General features: G+C 36.5%; 1 protein-coding gene across 3 annotated transcripts in view; it reads right to left on the bottom strand.

The window, feature by feature from the left end:
- The window catches only part of NLGN4X (neuroligin 4 X-linked), a 183,767-nt gene that overhangs the window by 143,411 nt on the left and 24,622 nt on the right, over window positions 1-15,734 (bottom strand). For 2 of the 3 annotated variants that reach the window (XM_009466590.2, XM_009466592.2), the window contains exon 2: window positions 8,812-8,895. The gene's annotated coding sequence lies outside the window, so the exon portion shown is untranslated. Of the gene's footprint in view, window positions 1-8,811; window positions 8,896-13,629; window positions 13,810-15,734 lie in introns of all 3 variants that reach the window. The other variant, XM_087758100.1, reaches the window with a different exon arrangement.

Below are 15,734 nucleotides of genomic sequence, written 5' to 3'. Positions count from 1 at the left end.
ACAGTTAACTCTGCTGACTGCAAACTACTTCAGAATTAAATACATGATTTAGTTCCAGATAAAAGAGCTTTGTTTCCACCAGGGAGATCCAAAACACAATTTGAATAGATATTTGGTTGCAGATTATAAATTTCTTACACCAACAAAAAATGCAGATTTTTAAGATTATAACTATGCACCAAATTTTGTCAGTTATTTGTTAAAGTCATATTAAAACATAAAAAATGAAGCTGGTTGTGCTGACATTCCATTAATAGTTGTGTAAGCTTTAAATCCATGTTCATGCTGTGAGCACAGATGGGCAAATCTCTATCACCATCAATGCAGCTGCAACCAGGTGAAAAAGAGAATAATATTAGTTCACACCTGTTCAGGAAAAGTAGACACTATAATGCCTGAAAACAGACAAAATCTAAATTTTAGTTGACCTGAATAGATTCACCTACACACAAATAATTCTGAACTTTTTTTCAAGTAGTGGATAACAATATTACCATATTTGTGTTGTGTTCTTTTTCTTTGGCTTTTTCCTTGGGAAAGAAAAATGGAATGCAAAGCAGTATATATGAAAGAAAAGGTCTTTTTTTTTATATTGAACATTGTAGAAAGAGTATTTTAGATTTCAGCTTCCTTATTATCAGAATCTAAAGAAAAATGCTGTATATATGTATTTTGTGCACAATGTCAACAGAAAATCAAAATACTGCTGTAAAATGTACAATACCAGATATCTTGGTCGAAATTGGCAAGCAATTAAAGCTAAATGTATTTTATATTCACATATACAAACAAACACATTTACCTTCAGGATCAAATAGTGATTTTCAGTTCTAAGACATTTCTACAAGCAGATTGGCTTTCTGCTGGCAAAAGCATTTTATTTTTTCTTTTGAAAAAGAAAGAAATATGCCATCATCTTCCCTAGTCACTCAACAGCTGTATCAATTTGTTTTCAGGGCAGTGATTAGCATAATTGTGGTGGATTACTTGCATTTGGCACAGAACAGAAATAATTCAGTATTTTTCATCATTAGAGAACTATGCTACATTTTTTCCCCAAGCTATGCAATACTAGGATTTTTAAAGATACTTAATAAAATGAAGTATTCAGTCTCAAAAACAAAATCCAGACTATTTTGCTCTCCTCCAGCCTTCTCTGCAACACGGGCATTCCCAAACTAATTCCTAGCAGTACAGAACAACTGTGTCTCATTTTGTCAGCATTCTCTTCACCTAGAAGACTAAGACCCCTGAAGACCTCTTCAGTCCTCTGCTTCTCATGAGATGCACTTCCAGAGGGTTGAGGTTAAATCCAAAAAATCTGGGGTAACGAACACAAGATTTATATTCAGAATGGGATCCAAACAGTCTTCATGTGACTTACTAGTTAATCTTAGAAGTGCATAAACTCACAGAGACCCTCTCTTTTGCATTACAATGCTCTCTGAGGTCCAGAGCCATACAAATTTTGAGGTAAATTTTAGATTAAATCCCAGTAAATATTCTAGTCACTTGAAAAGCTCACTGAAACCACAGTTATCCCTAGACACACAAAACTACGCTTCTGTACCTGCCCAGATGTCCAGCATCTCACAGATGTTTGTTCTCAGATCAAAAACTAGGGGCAACTTTCAGTTCTAGATAGTAGACACCTATTTTTTTGCTAAGTGAAGTAGTCTACCTGTGAGCTAGGTATCTAGCAAATCAATAGGCATCTAGGCATTTTAGTTAATGCAATCTAGAAACATATCCAGAACATGGAAATATAGGTGCATAAGTTTGAGTATGCAACCATTCTGCAGAACTAGCGAATATGACATAGGACTTATGGGACACCCAGGCCCTCTGGAGCAGTGCTGGAAGTTTTATTCCTAAAACTGTAGCAGAAACCTGTTTTTAAGAACCCAAACCTCTCTCAAAGAACCAAAACCCTTAATTCTCCTGATTTGCAACCTCGCACCATGTCTAGAGCACACATCCATGAAATTAGCTGAAAATAGCCATGAGAGCATTATTCAAAAGGGTTTCAGCTTTATATAATTTCTTAAAAATTCAGAAAAAAATAAAAATAACTTTGTGATTCTATCACTACCAATTTTTCACCTATTTTATCCCCAAATTCCAGTTCCAATGATGAGCTCCCTATGGTGATACCTATAGTGTTACATGTGTGTTAAAACTGATCAGTTATGTATGCACTAGGCCATTTACTTTAATACTTTTGCATGTTTTATAAGCATGCATATATAATCACTGTATGATATTAGACAGACAAATCAAAGAATCATAGAATGGTCTGGGTTGGAAGAGACCTTCCAAGATCATCTAGTCCAACCTCCCTGCCATGGGCTGGATGTAGTGCTCCAGGTGGGGTCTCACAAGAGTGAAGTAGAGGGGGAGAATCACCTCCCTCTACCTGCTGGCCACGCTTCTTTTGATTTAGCCCAGGGTATGATTGGCTTTTTGGGCTGCAAGTGCACATTGCTGACTTACATCCAATTTTTCATCCACCAATATCCCCAAGTCCTTCTGTGCAAGGCTGCGCTCAATCCCTTCATCCCCCAGCCTGTAATGATATTGGGGGTTGCCCCAACCCATGTGCAGGACCTTGCACTTGACCTTGTTGAATGAACTTCATGAGGTTCTCATGAGCCCACTTCTCAAGTCTGTCAAGGTCTCCCTGGATGGCATCTCTTCCCTCCAGTGAATCAATTGCACCACTCATCTTGGTGTCATCCACAGACTTGCTGAGGGTGTATTCATTCCCACTATGTCATTGATGGAGGTATTTAATAGTATTGTCCCTTGAGGGACACGACTCATTACTGGTTTCCACCAGTAACCAATGTAGCCCTTGGTTTCATAACCTTCATTTAACATGTATAAAAAGGATTACAGGATATGGTTGTCTCCTGTTCTAGAAACTGAAGTTGATGATCCCAGAGAACATCTTCTGTCAGTTGTTTCTAAAAGCAACTTAAACTGCAGGGTGCAGAGCTCAAATTAAGTCATGGGGACTCCAGGAGGATGCAAAATTTTGCTGTCACACAGAGCTATTCCTTTTATATAAATACTGAGGAAGGTAGCTGCTGAATGGCTAATGGGAAGGTAAAGGGATATTTAGTTAAAGATACAGATGGTCTTCCCTGGACATACTACTGAATTTTCCAAACAAAACAAACATAACATATTGCAGTCTTGTGGTTAGTAATGATCAGTGTGCTTTGAACCTTGATAGCACAAGGACAACTTCTTACATGTAATTCATTTACACTGGGACCTCATGTTCAAAGGCTTTACTGTTGTTCTTAGAAAAAAACAACATTGAGGTTTTTCGAACTCTTTTTGTTTTTCAAGAGTGTCATAGTTTAACCCCAGCTGGCAAGTAAGCACCACAGAGCTGCTCGCACACTCCTCCCCAGCAGGATGGGGGGAAGAGAATTGGAAAGGTAAAAGTGAGAAAACTCGTGGGTTGAGATAAGAACAATTTAATAATTGAAATAATAATAATAATAATTAATAATAATAATAATAAGGTGATGAAAAGGAAAATAACAGAGAAAAAGAAAACGCAAGAAAGACAAGGGATGCAAATGTAAACAATTGGTCATCACCAACCAACCGATGCCCAGCCAGTCCCTGAGCAGCGGCCCCCCCGCCAACCTTCCACCTAGTTTTATTGCTGCGCATGATGTCACATAGTATGGAATATCCCTTTGGTCAGTTGGGGTCAGCTGTCCCAGCTGTGTCCCTTCCCAACTTCTTGTGCACCCCCAGCCTACTCGCTGTCGGGGTGGGGTTAGGAGCAGAAAAGGCCTTGACTCTGTGTAAGCACTGCTCAGCAATAATGAAAACATCCCTTGCATTATCAACACGGTTTCTAGCACAAATCCAAAACATAGCCCCATACCAGCTACTAGGAAGAAAATTAACTCTATCCCAGCCAAAACCAGCACAAAGAGTTAAAAGTTCCCTGTAAAACTGATATAACACCACTACTTGTTGTTCAGTACAGTAGATTTAAATTACATGAGTCACAGTGATAAAACATTTTCAAGTTCAAGCATTGCAGATAGTAGTAAAATTTACACTCCAGTTCTTTGAATTGAACATGACTCAACTTTAAAAAACGCCTCTAATCAATCAAATGAGCTGCCTATGCAAAACACAGTGTGATTATTTTCTATTTCACTTTCACTTGCTTACTCACAATCATAGAATCATAGAATCATTAAGCTTGGAAAAGACCCTTAAGATCATCGAGTCCAACCGTTAACCTAGCACTGCCAAGTCCACCACTAAAACCATGTCCTCGAGCACCACGTCTACCCGTCTTTTAAATCCCTCCAGGGATGAAGACTCAACCACTTCCCTGGGCAGCCTGTTCCAATGCCTGACTACCCTTTCGGTGAAGAAGTTTTTCCTAATATCCAACCTAAATTTCCCCTGGCGTAGCTTGAGGCTGTTTCCTCTTGTTATGATTCAGTGAACTCCTGTTAGCCATCCAGTCTGCATAACATTGAAATTGCACAATTTTAACAGTTCTTCATTATTGTTGTACAATGCTTTACATAATGTAATATTCAAATTAATTTTCTGCAAAATCAACTGTATTTATGGAATTGTGACTTAGGTAAGAATAGTTTATGCTTCTTAAAGATTTAAGGCAATCAGGACTCATACTTTTATTTTCCAATGGACCTCACCACTGAAATTGTACTTTAACAAAAAAAATCACTAAAAAACTGTTAAACTATATCCTCAAAACTTTTAGTAAAGCTAATGATTTTAGGTAAAAGTGTTAAAATTATTCAATTACATTGCCACCTGAAAGTAAATTTAATGACCTGGGAAGTTTTGGTGTTTGTTATTTCATATTTGAATATTTGCAAATACTTCATATTTCCATTTCTCACTTAGGCTCTTCAGAAATCCACATATCGGTGGAGATCATTAGAGTTTACCTACATTTAAGTACTTTAGGTCAGTCATACTGAAACACATAACTAAATATTGCAATAAAAAAATGAATGCATACATCACTTCAAATTCAAATGGAGGTAAGGAATCCTTCATATTCATTAAAGAATCTGAACATTTTGATTCCAATATTCACAGAAGGTCTAATGTTGAGTGTCTCTATCTTTAATGGCAAACACACTACAATATCAGTGATGTAATTAATTTGTTAAGGTTGGCTTTACCAGTAACATCTCAGCGCAAAGCAGCTGATGCAACTTAATTTATTTTTTCTAGATCAATTGAGTCACAGTTAACTACATTGGATTTAGGATTTCAGAACACTCTTCCTGGACACAAATTTATAGATGCATAGAAAGATGTTGGACATCCTGCAACCACATCCAGACAGACTCTGGTTAAATCCTCGTTAAATTCCCAGGCAGTAGGTGATCAACTCAATTTACTCCACCTGAATTGCTTGAAGAGGATGCAGTTTCCAATTTGGAAAGCTACTGAAATGTTGAGTATCAGCCTCAGTTAATTAACATGACCAGACCATCAGTTCTGGGATGTTCAGCTGATAACTTCATTAGTTGCCCCTGCTTATCAATTATGTTTCAGTATGGAAAACACACCTGCCATCTTTATAAATGGAACAACTTAAAATATAGTTCTTTCCTTCTTTCTGTTTCAAAATTAAGAGAATCAGTGGGAAGAGTGTACACTGTAGACAATGTCAGCACAACCTTTATATCATAGTACAGGTCTTAGGAGTCTACTTAATGGATTTCAGTCCATGCTAAAATTATGCTAATACTTCACCAAGAGAGAAGAAATGTGAGGAGTATTTTTCTCGCATCTAAGAGTGTAAAATACAGTGATAACCCGAAAAGAAAACTAGACATAAGAGTTGAAGGCACTGCTTAACCAGAGGCTGGACTGCTCAGCTGAGCACACTTCCATTTACAGCCATAAACTCTGACAAGAGGAGGCAAAGCAAAGACTTCTCAACAACACTGAATCCTGAGAGCTGAAAAGTAGGCTGAGGAGAGCTGACAGCTCTAAGAATAACAGTTATATTGTGCCCTGATTTTCCTCAGAGAATTAAGAGCTGATCCATTTCCTAATACTCCCAAGACTAGAGCTGGAACAATTTATTCCTGCCTTCTAATATGAAGGCTTTATTATTTCCTCACATTTATTATCATAAATGATACAAGACAGAAGGCTTGATCAGAGTCTGAGAACATGATCAAGAATCTGACAGTATGTGGCTACATCAAAGAAACTACACAGCATCCCACAGATTACCACAGGGCTCCATCTGCACACTCAGCTGTCAGGTTGGGATTTTAGACTAAAATCCCACCATTTCAACTAGTTTATACCTGTTATGTAAGATCAAAATCTGAGGACAAAGCATGGGCCATTTTTTTGCTTTCATTTTTATTACTATATTGTGTATTGCCAGCAAGCACTTTTTGCATGCTCTAAATATAAATTGCAGTTTTCTCTTCTTGAGAAAGATCATTGGTTTATGTTGAAGAACTTTAGCTGGAGTTCTGGATGAGAATGATAGCAAGAAAAAAGTAAAAGTGATCAAGGTATGTGGGTTTCTTTCTGTATTTATCTTAAATATGAGAGTAATATATAACAAAAGTCACAGTTACAATCTGCCGAAGCTACCATATCTAGTTATTTTTTTGAACCAACACTGATAATGATACAAACCACTCTCAGAGTTCTTCTGTTCATCCAAATGGATCCCTACTGTCTGCCACAAATACATCTTCAAAGTTAGTTTGGCTTGGGTTGTACACTTTCCTGAAAGCCTTCAGATCCATTTCAATTTGTCTCTTGAAAAACTTCTCATAAGAATATAACCTTCTTCCAGACAAAGTAACAAATTCCTTAATACATATTGGCATATTTCTGTTGTGTATTTTTTTAGTACCTTGGAGTTCGCAGTTGAACATGTATGTTTGTGGCTACATGTACTTCAGGAAATTAGCAAGCAGAGAAGCTGAAATACATTTGATGCAGATTTATAACTTCATTTTCTACTCTCCTGGGCTTTTTTATGTATAGTCCAATTATCACTTCACATGAACAAGGAAATTTTCAAAAGGCACAGCTGGCTTCTGATGTCCCCTGACTTGCAGTGGGAGTTAAAATACAGACATCAACAGGCTTTATCTCACTTTTTCTGCTTTAATGTTGTTTGCTTCTCTTTCTTCTCCTTCTCCCTGACTTTCCCTCTGTGCATTATGAAGAAGAACAAACAAAATGCTGAGAAAACAGTGAAAACTAAAATCACACCATCCCTCAGTTTCCCCTTCAGACTCCTCTCCCCAGGTTCTGTGGGTACTGTTCTCAGGGTACTGTGACAGATCTTGAGATGAGGCTTTCTCACCCTTTTTGGAACATGGTTGTGGCTAATTCTAGTGCAAAACAGTGTAAATCTACCAGAAATTTTTAGTTCTAAAGGAATTAAGTGATTATTTTGACTTTGACTTCAGCTTTGTATTCTTTATATCAGCCTTGTATTCTCTACATCAGTTACTGCCTTTTTCCTGAAAAAAGTCATGAGTTCTCTGAGGAAAGTAAGTAATTGAATACTATGTATGGTATTCATGCATATACTGTTCACTATAGTAACCAGTAAGAGTTCAGCTATGATCATGATCAGCATGGATGCTAAACTATTAAACAGGCTCCTGCTCATAAAGTGTTTTTTATTCAATTACATTTAAATTGCTACAAATTGGAATAAACATAGTTCAGTGATGCAAAAATCACAGTTTTCAAAGCTGTTATTTTCTTTGTCTGATTTTTACACTTCACATAATGGTACCCTCGGATCTCATAAATAACCTGTCATACTTTGAATTATTGCTTATTCACAACTTTATTATCACATCAGATATATCACTATTCCTTCTCCTTGAATTTAGGACCCAATGATAATACTAAATTGAAACGCCATTCTACTGTAGCTAGTGCAATGATTACAGAAAAAGTCACATCTGCTTCAAAGTTCATGGAGCATATAAAGTGAGAAGAAAAAACTATGCATCAGAGAATCTTTTCTGGTCATTTGTAAATGTCTTTCCCTTCTCATTAATCAATGTGTCAAGCACAGTATGAAAGAATGGTAATTAGTTTAATCACAGGTGTTTTATAAATTGGATATATTCTATGAATAGATTTCTAAACAAAACCCTTGTCACATGTTTCATATTGATATCATACAAATGTTTATATATGTGTGTGTATATATGAACATACACATATACCTATGTGTGTGTCTGTGTGTACACTATATATTAAAGTATGTTATCTCATATTTTGCTAATAAAATTAGAGGAAAAGATAGATCTTTATGGTTACAATATGAAACAGTAACCAAGTCCCTTTATTTATACGGCCCGATAAGAACTTTGGAACCCAACCTTGTTTTGCAAACTGAAGACTGTCAGCTCTATCTGGTACAGTGTGGCCTGGAAACCCCAAACCTTACTGATTAGCAGTGTCACAATAGCCAGGTTTAATCCCATATCTTTTAACTACAAAATGACTGGTATCAGTCAATATTTACAGAATTGAAAAATAATAAAAATTTATGCTTACCGCAAATAAGCACATACACAGCACTAATACTTAGAATGTATTGTATTCCATGTCTCATTGTATGAACATGGGGCAAACAAGCATTTTAACTGGATGTACATATTGCAAAGATATATTTCAAACACGTTTAAGAACACTAGCAACAGACGTGCTCTCTTTTTTTTTTTTTTATATTGTTACAGAAAACAGAATTGTTCTGAACATACTTTTAGTACTTACCACTGTGTCGTATTTTTGAGAAGACTTCAGAATTCCCCCATAGAAGGCAGCATGATGTCATTTTAGTTACAGCAAAAGTTTTTCCTGTTAGGAAGAAATATATAGTGCTCTTCAGTTAATGATGGAAAAAAAGGCATACTTATAAGTCACAAATGGTGAAAAAAAGTGACTCATTAAATCACCTGTAATGTTGTTTTTCAAGATTAAAAAAAAGAAAAATCATAATATTGATACTCAGAGAATAAATACATTGATCATAGTTATTGATTTCTGTCATAAAAATTATTAGCAATATTTTTTCTTTGCAGATTGATCACTGTTACAAAACTAGAATTGTCTTTAAACCTGTATACCACAAAACTATACATTTTGGGAAAAAAAGCTAAGGCAAGTACTTCAAAATAAAAGAAGAAAAAAAAAAATCACCATACAACCCTTGGGTTTTACATTATTCCTATACAAAATGATTCTGTAAACATATATTACACATATTCAAGTATAAAATATAAAAATTCAAATATTCAAATATATTAAAATATAAATAGTCAAATATTTTTAAAAGCCATTTGACTATTATTTATTCTTTCCTATGGGTAAATCAAAACTGTAGCTTATACTTCAAATGACATTTAGATAGACTATTTACACAGACTAAACACCAATATTTACCAACAGTCTCTTCTGTCAGGACTATCTTGAGACACTGCAATTTAAAACTCAAACCTTAACAGTATTAAGAAAGTTATTTCAGGTAATTTGCATAGGTTGCAAGACACTATTAGCTGAAATACTTCTCTCAAATCTCAAAGGCCAGCAGAGTTGGTTTTATGGCATTTATAGCTGCACGCATTTTGCAGAGGAAATTAATGCATTGCTTGTATTTTTTTTCTGTCTCTCTCTTAAAGTACCAAGGGAAATCATATCATTTATTCTTATTTTCATTAAGTTGATCAACACAGAGAAGCACTTTTTGTGAAAAATACCATTTCAAAACAAATTACAGGAGCAAGGGTGAGGCAATCAAGTATTTCTGTTAGCTTGCTAATGTGTCAAGCAAACTTATCATTTCTGAAAAATCGCACAATGCATTTGGCCACAGTATAGTGCAAATTAACATTGTAGAAACACTTCTGCAACAAGCTGACAAATATGTTCCACAAACCTATATGGCTTTCAGGGTCCATCTGCATATTATTCATCAGTAGGAACAGACATGACTTCCAGACAACTGATAAAGTATGGACTATCATCACAAACAATGTATCTATACACGCACACACATACAAACACATTCTCTCTAAGTATATGTATTTATACTAGATTTTAAGAAATTAATTTTTAGCAATAAAGATGCTAAGGATCATAGCACTGAGTTTCCATCATGTATTTCTGAAAATTTTCTCATACCATTTAAAGAAAAAAACATCAGATTTTAACTTCACTTTTGACTAAAATCAATGGCGTAATTGTGTCATGGTTTAACCCCAGCTGGCAACTAAGCACCATGCAGCTACTTGCTCACTCTCCCCTGGTGGGATAGGGGAGAGAACTGGAAGACTAGAAGTGAGAAAACTCACGGGTTGAGATAAAGACAGTTTAATAGGTAAAGCAAAAGCCACACATGCAAGAAAAGCAAAACAAGTAATTCCTTCACTACTTCCCATCGGCAGGCAGATGTTCAGCCATCTCTAGGAAAGCAGGGCTCCATCACATGCAACGGTTACTTGGGAAGACAAATGGCATCACTCCAAACATCTCCCCCTTCCTTCTTCCTCCAGCTGAGGATGCTGAGCATGATGTCATATGGTGTGGGACATCCCTTTGGTCAGCTGGGGTCAGCTGTCCCAGCTGTGTCCCCTCCCACCTTCTTGTGCACCCCCAGACTCCTCGCTGGCGGGGAGGTGCAAGGGGCAGAAAAGGCCTTGACTCTGTGTAAGCACTGCTCAGCAGTAACTGAAACATCCCTGTATTATCAACACTGTTTTCAGCACAAATCCAAAACTTAGCCCCATACTAGCTACTATGAAGAAAATTAACTCTGTCCCAGCCAAAACCAGCACAAAATGAAATCAGGGTTTAACACTTACTTGCTACTGGCAGATTCTGCAATCTTAATCACACTGAATAACTCTCTCATGAATGTTTTGACTCACTCCAGCCAAACCACTCCCTATAAGTGCAATTCATTGTAACAGCTGCAAACACAGACCTGGACTCTGTGTAAAGACGGTGATTATCATTATAAACTCGAGATAAATACCAGAGGATGGCTATCCGAATATACATCTGAAAAGGAGAAATTCAGGAATATGGAAGCAAAGCAAAATTCCTTATGAATAAGCAATGTGTGAAATACTAGCTAAACTGTGAAAGTGTCCATCTGGACACTTGCTGCAGGGGAAGCCTGCCAACACTGCAACTTTCATACACACCCATTGAGGAATCAGATGTTGAAGTTTAGGGCAATCCTTATTCCAAGCTATGGTAATGTCTTAAATCTCTCCACATGACAGTGGCACTTTTACTGCAGATTTTACTGCTCACATAGACTTTGACAGCCATTCCAATTCTCCAACAGTAGTAGGTGATTAAACCTAGGATATAAGAAATAAGGAAGGATTTAAGGAATGGCTGGACAGTAAAAATCCACGAAGGCTAACACAGCTTCCCTTCTCAGTTATTTTAAACTTGTATTTCTTTATTTCAGGAGCCTTTATAGCTTAATCCCTGCTACAGGAAGAGAACAAAACTCACCTCGGTTTTACTGGTAAACACAGGGATTGCATTTACTGTCTCTCCATAGCACCAAAACAGTCTCCAGCTTTAAAGGACAAAAATGAATGAAGAAGGTGCTATTTGTGAACTAGGTTTTCCAAGTTTATCTTTGTACCTATGTGTTTGTCCTTTTCACCTTCAGTTTGTCTTAGAGATCTAACTGTCCTTGCCAGACCGATTTTAATTGTAGATGACTAGATTATAGTTTAGACTTTATATATTCTAGTAAACCACACTGTTCTCTCTTGTCCATTTACAGATCATGTTTAGACTTTATCTCCTTAATAAGCAATTGCTCTCAAAAAACCAACTGCAAATACTGCACTTCTTTTGTATCAGGAAGCATGGGCACACAGGTTAAAAGACTAGTAGTCCAATTCTAAGACAAATATAGACATCTTCTGCATATGTTTGTCTTTTTTAAAGTGTAATTTTATCTCTATATTTGTGACAAATGATTTCTTCATAATTATAAAATTTTAACAAAAATGTTAAAGGAATCTGGCAGTCCTTCTAAGCATATTATCCTGAAGTCTAACACAGGTTTTCTCACTAGTTCACAGACTCATAGGTAAGTTATATCTAATGGTGCTATAATGACCCTAGTTTTAATGTTACTTAGTTTAAGCTTACTTAATTGGCTTATTTCTCAGAATTATCACAACAGCCTCTGATTTTATAGCCGACACAACAACAAGCAACTAAGGCTGATGTTCTGTCTTTGTATTTACACAGTTATCTTAGTCTTTACCTGAGAAATAAAATCTCTGTCTCGTAAAAATTTTGTTTTGTTTTGTTTTATTTTGAACATGATGACCCACTCTCCAGCTATCCCCAAAACCTCTGACAGTTCTTGGTAATATCCAGATATAGGCTAAAAATATTTGTTTATTCTTTGATGCTCAATTTCTTTCATCGCAATGACTGGACTACTGTAGTTTACTTCAGTTTGAGCAGATAGATTCATGAAGTCTCTCTGCGAAAATGTACTATTTTAAATGCAGTCTTAGCATCTTTAAATACATTTTTAAAGCTGTAACTTTTACAGTGTTTACATACTTTTCCCTATTGATTCAGTTTCATATCAAGTTCTTTCTTTTGAACATTTGAATAATAAGCTCTCCCCATTGCTAAATTCAAGAATTTCATATATAGCAACACATTCTGTAGCAATTACATTTTCAAATTTTTTGAACTATAAATAGAAAATCACTGACTAAACAATAGGTAAATGTATCTGGGCAGTTCTGTGATGTTCTCTCATTATCAATACCCCAGAAGTCAGAATATCAGATAAGCAAATGATACTATTTATTTCAACTGTTCATTGCCTGGATAGTTTGGGAGGAGGGGGGTGTTCAGAAGAGGAAAGCCAGCTAGAGGTAGATCTCACAGCAGGAAATGGACACAGACCAGCTAGAGGAGTATCAGACATATGCAAATGAAATCAACTTTTTTCCTAATTTAGGTACTTGAAAGCTGAATAAATAAATCTGACCTCTGGCTTCCTTTGTATTTAGTGGGAAAAAATAGACATTCCGAATTGTAGAAGACTTATTTATCTCCATGAGTCAAAGAGTGTGGGCTTTAAGTAAGAAAACAAACAACGCACTCCACATATACCAACTGAGATAATGTTGACTTACAGATATATAAGAAAAGAGTGGCAGTATCTTATTTTCTTTGCTTAAAGCAAATGTAAGTATCAAATAACACAAAGGCAGTGAAATGTAACTTCTCCTTTGCTAAACATGCAGAAACTCTCTCTTTGCCTAGAGAGAGGAAATTCACCAAGAAAAAACTCCCATTTTGGGGACCACTTTTCAACTTTAATCAAAAGCAGCACACCAGAAGAAGACAAGAAGCCTCTCATCCACACACTCCCCCTAAATGAATATATTCCAAGTTGTATTCCTTTTCTTCAAGCAGATCAGAAAGATATGGTGGAAACTTTGTTGCTTCTTTCTCCCTCTGACATAGAAGTTTCCTCACGATTCTCTGCTCATCTCTTTCTGCTTTAAATAGTTAAACCTATGAACCTACCTGTGCTTCTGGTCTTGATTCCTGCCTGTCCCATAAGGATCCCCTTGTGGTAGCACACTCAAGAGAAAGCAGGAAAAAAAAAGACTGACACTCCTCTGTCAGTCAGAGGTAAGGGACTGTATCCTCAGCCGGAAGCAACTAGAATATCCCACAGAACAGGTGGGTGGCTTCAGTGAGAAACTAAAAGAAAAAGAAAGAATGGGAATGTATGAATCTGTGGCAAGGTCTACAAGGTCATGAAAAACCCTAGCAGAGACCAGAGATGAACAGAGAAAGCAGGCAGAACAGCATAACACAAACAACAACCAGAGACTGCTCTTCAGAGAAAATGGGCTGCTACCAAACATACAACTGCAGCAGCAGAGGAACGATAGCACAGAAACAGAAAGGCTGAGGCCATGTTCACAGGATGCAGACCAGGGAGGAGGAATGAAGCTGTTTGTAAGGCATGATGGCAGGTAGGAACAACTGATGTGAATTTGCAGAGGTCCCTATTTTTTCCAAAAAGTACTAACATTTCTTGAAAAATCTTGCTTTCAAAAGCATTTAGATACAAATCTTTCCTAATAAGACCAGCAAAACACAGGTTCATTTCTCATGTGGGCTGCATCAGAATCACCATGAACTACCTATCAAAACAAAGATATGTGTGATACAGCAGATAAGACAGATTAAAAACTCCTTATCAGAAGAATGAATGAGGGTAAATATTTTAATAGTATATTATACACATTTCATTAGAAAATTTGAAGATTTTTCCAACACCAACAAATGGAAATCTAAAGGATGAAAGGATGACAATACCAATACAATGAGGTTCCAAAGAAACTTAATAATTACTACTACAGGTCAAAAACCTGACAAGGTCCAGAAGAAAAAATAGCTCAGGGGAAAAAAAAAACAAACCAAACAAAAAAAAAAAAACACAACAAGCAGTCTAGAAACAAAGATGTTTGTTAGACTCAGTTTAATCAAAACAAAACAAAAGAAATCTTCTGAAGAATTTGCAACCTGCTATAAGAGGTCAGGAAGAATTAAACTCATGAAGCCTGAGCCCAAAACAGCAACACACACAAGAGAAATGCTGATGATGCAGAAGAGAGTGATTTGCCATGTTAAGAAATTCTGAATGGTAAACGGAACGATAAATCCCCTTAGGGGAACTCCAGGCCAGGAAGTAGCAATGCCAAGAAAGCATGTAGAATAAGACATAGTAAAAACAAAGAGCAAAAAAAAGGCTAAGTCTAAGGTCAAAGAGAAGGGGAGAGAGTGCCAGTCCTATGTCAAAAGAAAAGGTTGATTCTCAAGTCAGGGATAAGAGAAAGGCCAAGCCTGAGATTAAGGAGGAGGAGGAAAAGGAGAACAAGATACAGCTAAAGGAGAAACAGCAGAAAGGGGAGAGGAAAAGACCAATCCGAATAAAAAAAGAAAGATTAAGGACAAACCCAAAGTCAAAAGAACAGAATCCAAAGAGAGCCTCAAGACCATGCTGAGACATACTGAAATTAAAGATCAGTTGGAACAGCAAGAGCTCCACATAATAACCCTCAAGCCTGTCAACGTACAGCTTTCAGAGATTGTAGATAGGGAAGCAGATGAATAGAAGACAGAATAATCCACCCAGTGGCATAAAGTTCAGATCATCTATTCAGTCCTCACTTCAAGAATATAGTTAAGTCTCCTTGGGCCTTTTAATATTATTTCTGTGTTTCTGAAACTAACGGCAAGAAATGTGCCAAAAGGCACTGAAACAGCTATTACAGCAAGGCTCTCACTATGCTCGAGGTAATGTTGACTATCTGTGTCACTTCCAAGTTATTACTAGTAAAGCAATTACCCTTGATGAAATCATATATGCCTCTCTGTGCACAAGCAAGCTCTGATAAATATATCTGCCTTTCTCCCATATGATTTTTTTTTAAGAGCCTAGGTAATTCAGGAAGAAACTCTCTTAAAATTTTCATAGCCAGAAAGACTGGAATGACTGAAAATTCATTCAATGAAAACTCATACATGAAAACTCTCTCATAAGTGAACAAGTTTTTCTCTTTACTTTATACAAATGATGTGTCAGATATTATCATTGTTGGTGAATGCACAGTCAA

Source organism: Nipponia nippon, unplaced genomic scaffold (assembly GCF_047370975.1).
Source record: "Nipponia nippon isolate SJK-2023a ecotype South Korea unplaced genomic scaffold, ASM4737097v1 scaffold_2, whole genome shotgun sequence".
Lineage (NCBI taxonomy): Eukaryota > Metazoa > Chordata > Aves > Pelecaniformes > Threskiornithidae > Nipponia > Nipponia nippon.
The sequence above is the reverse complement of the archived record's forward strand: the minus strand, read 5'-3'. Positions and strand labels throughout refer to the sequence as shown.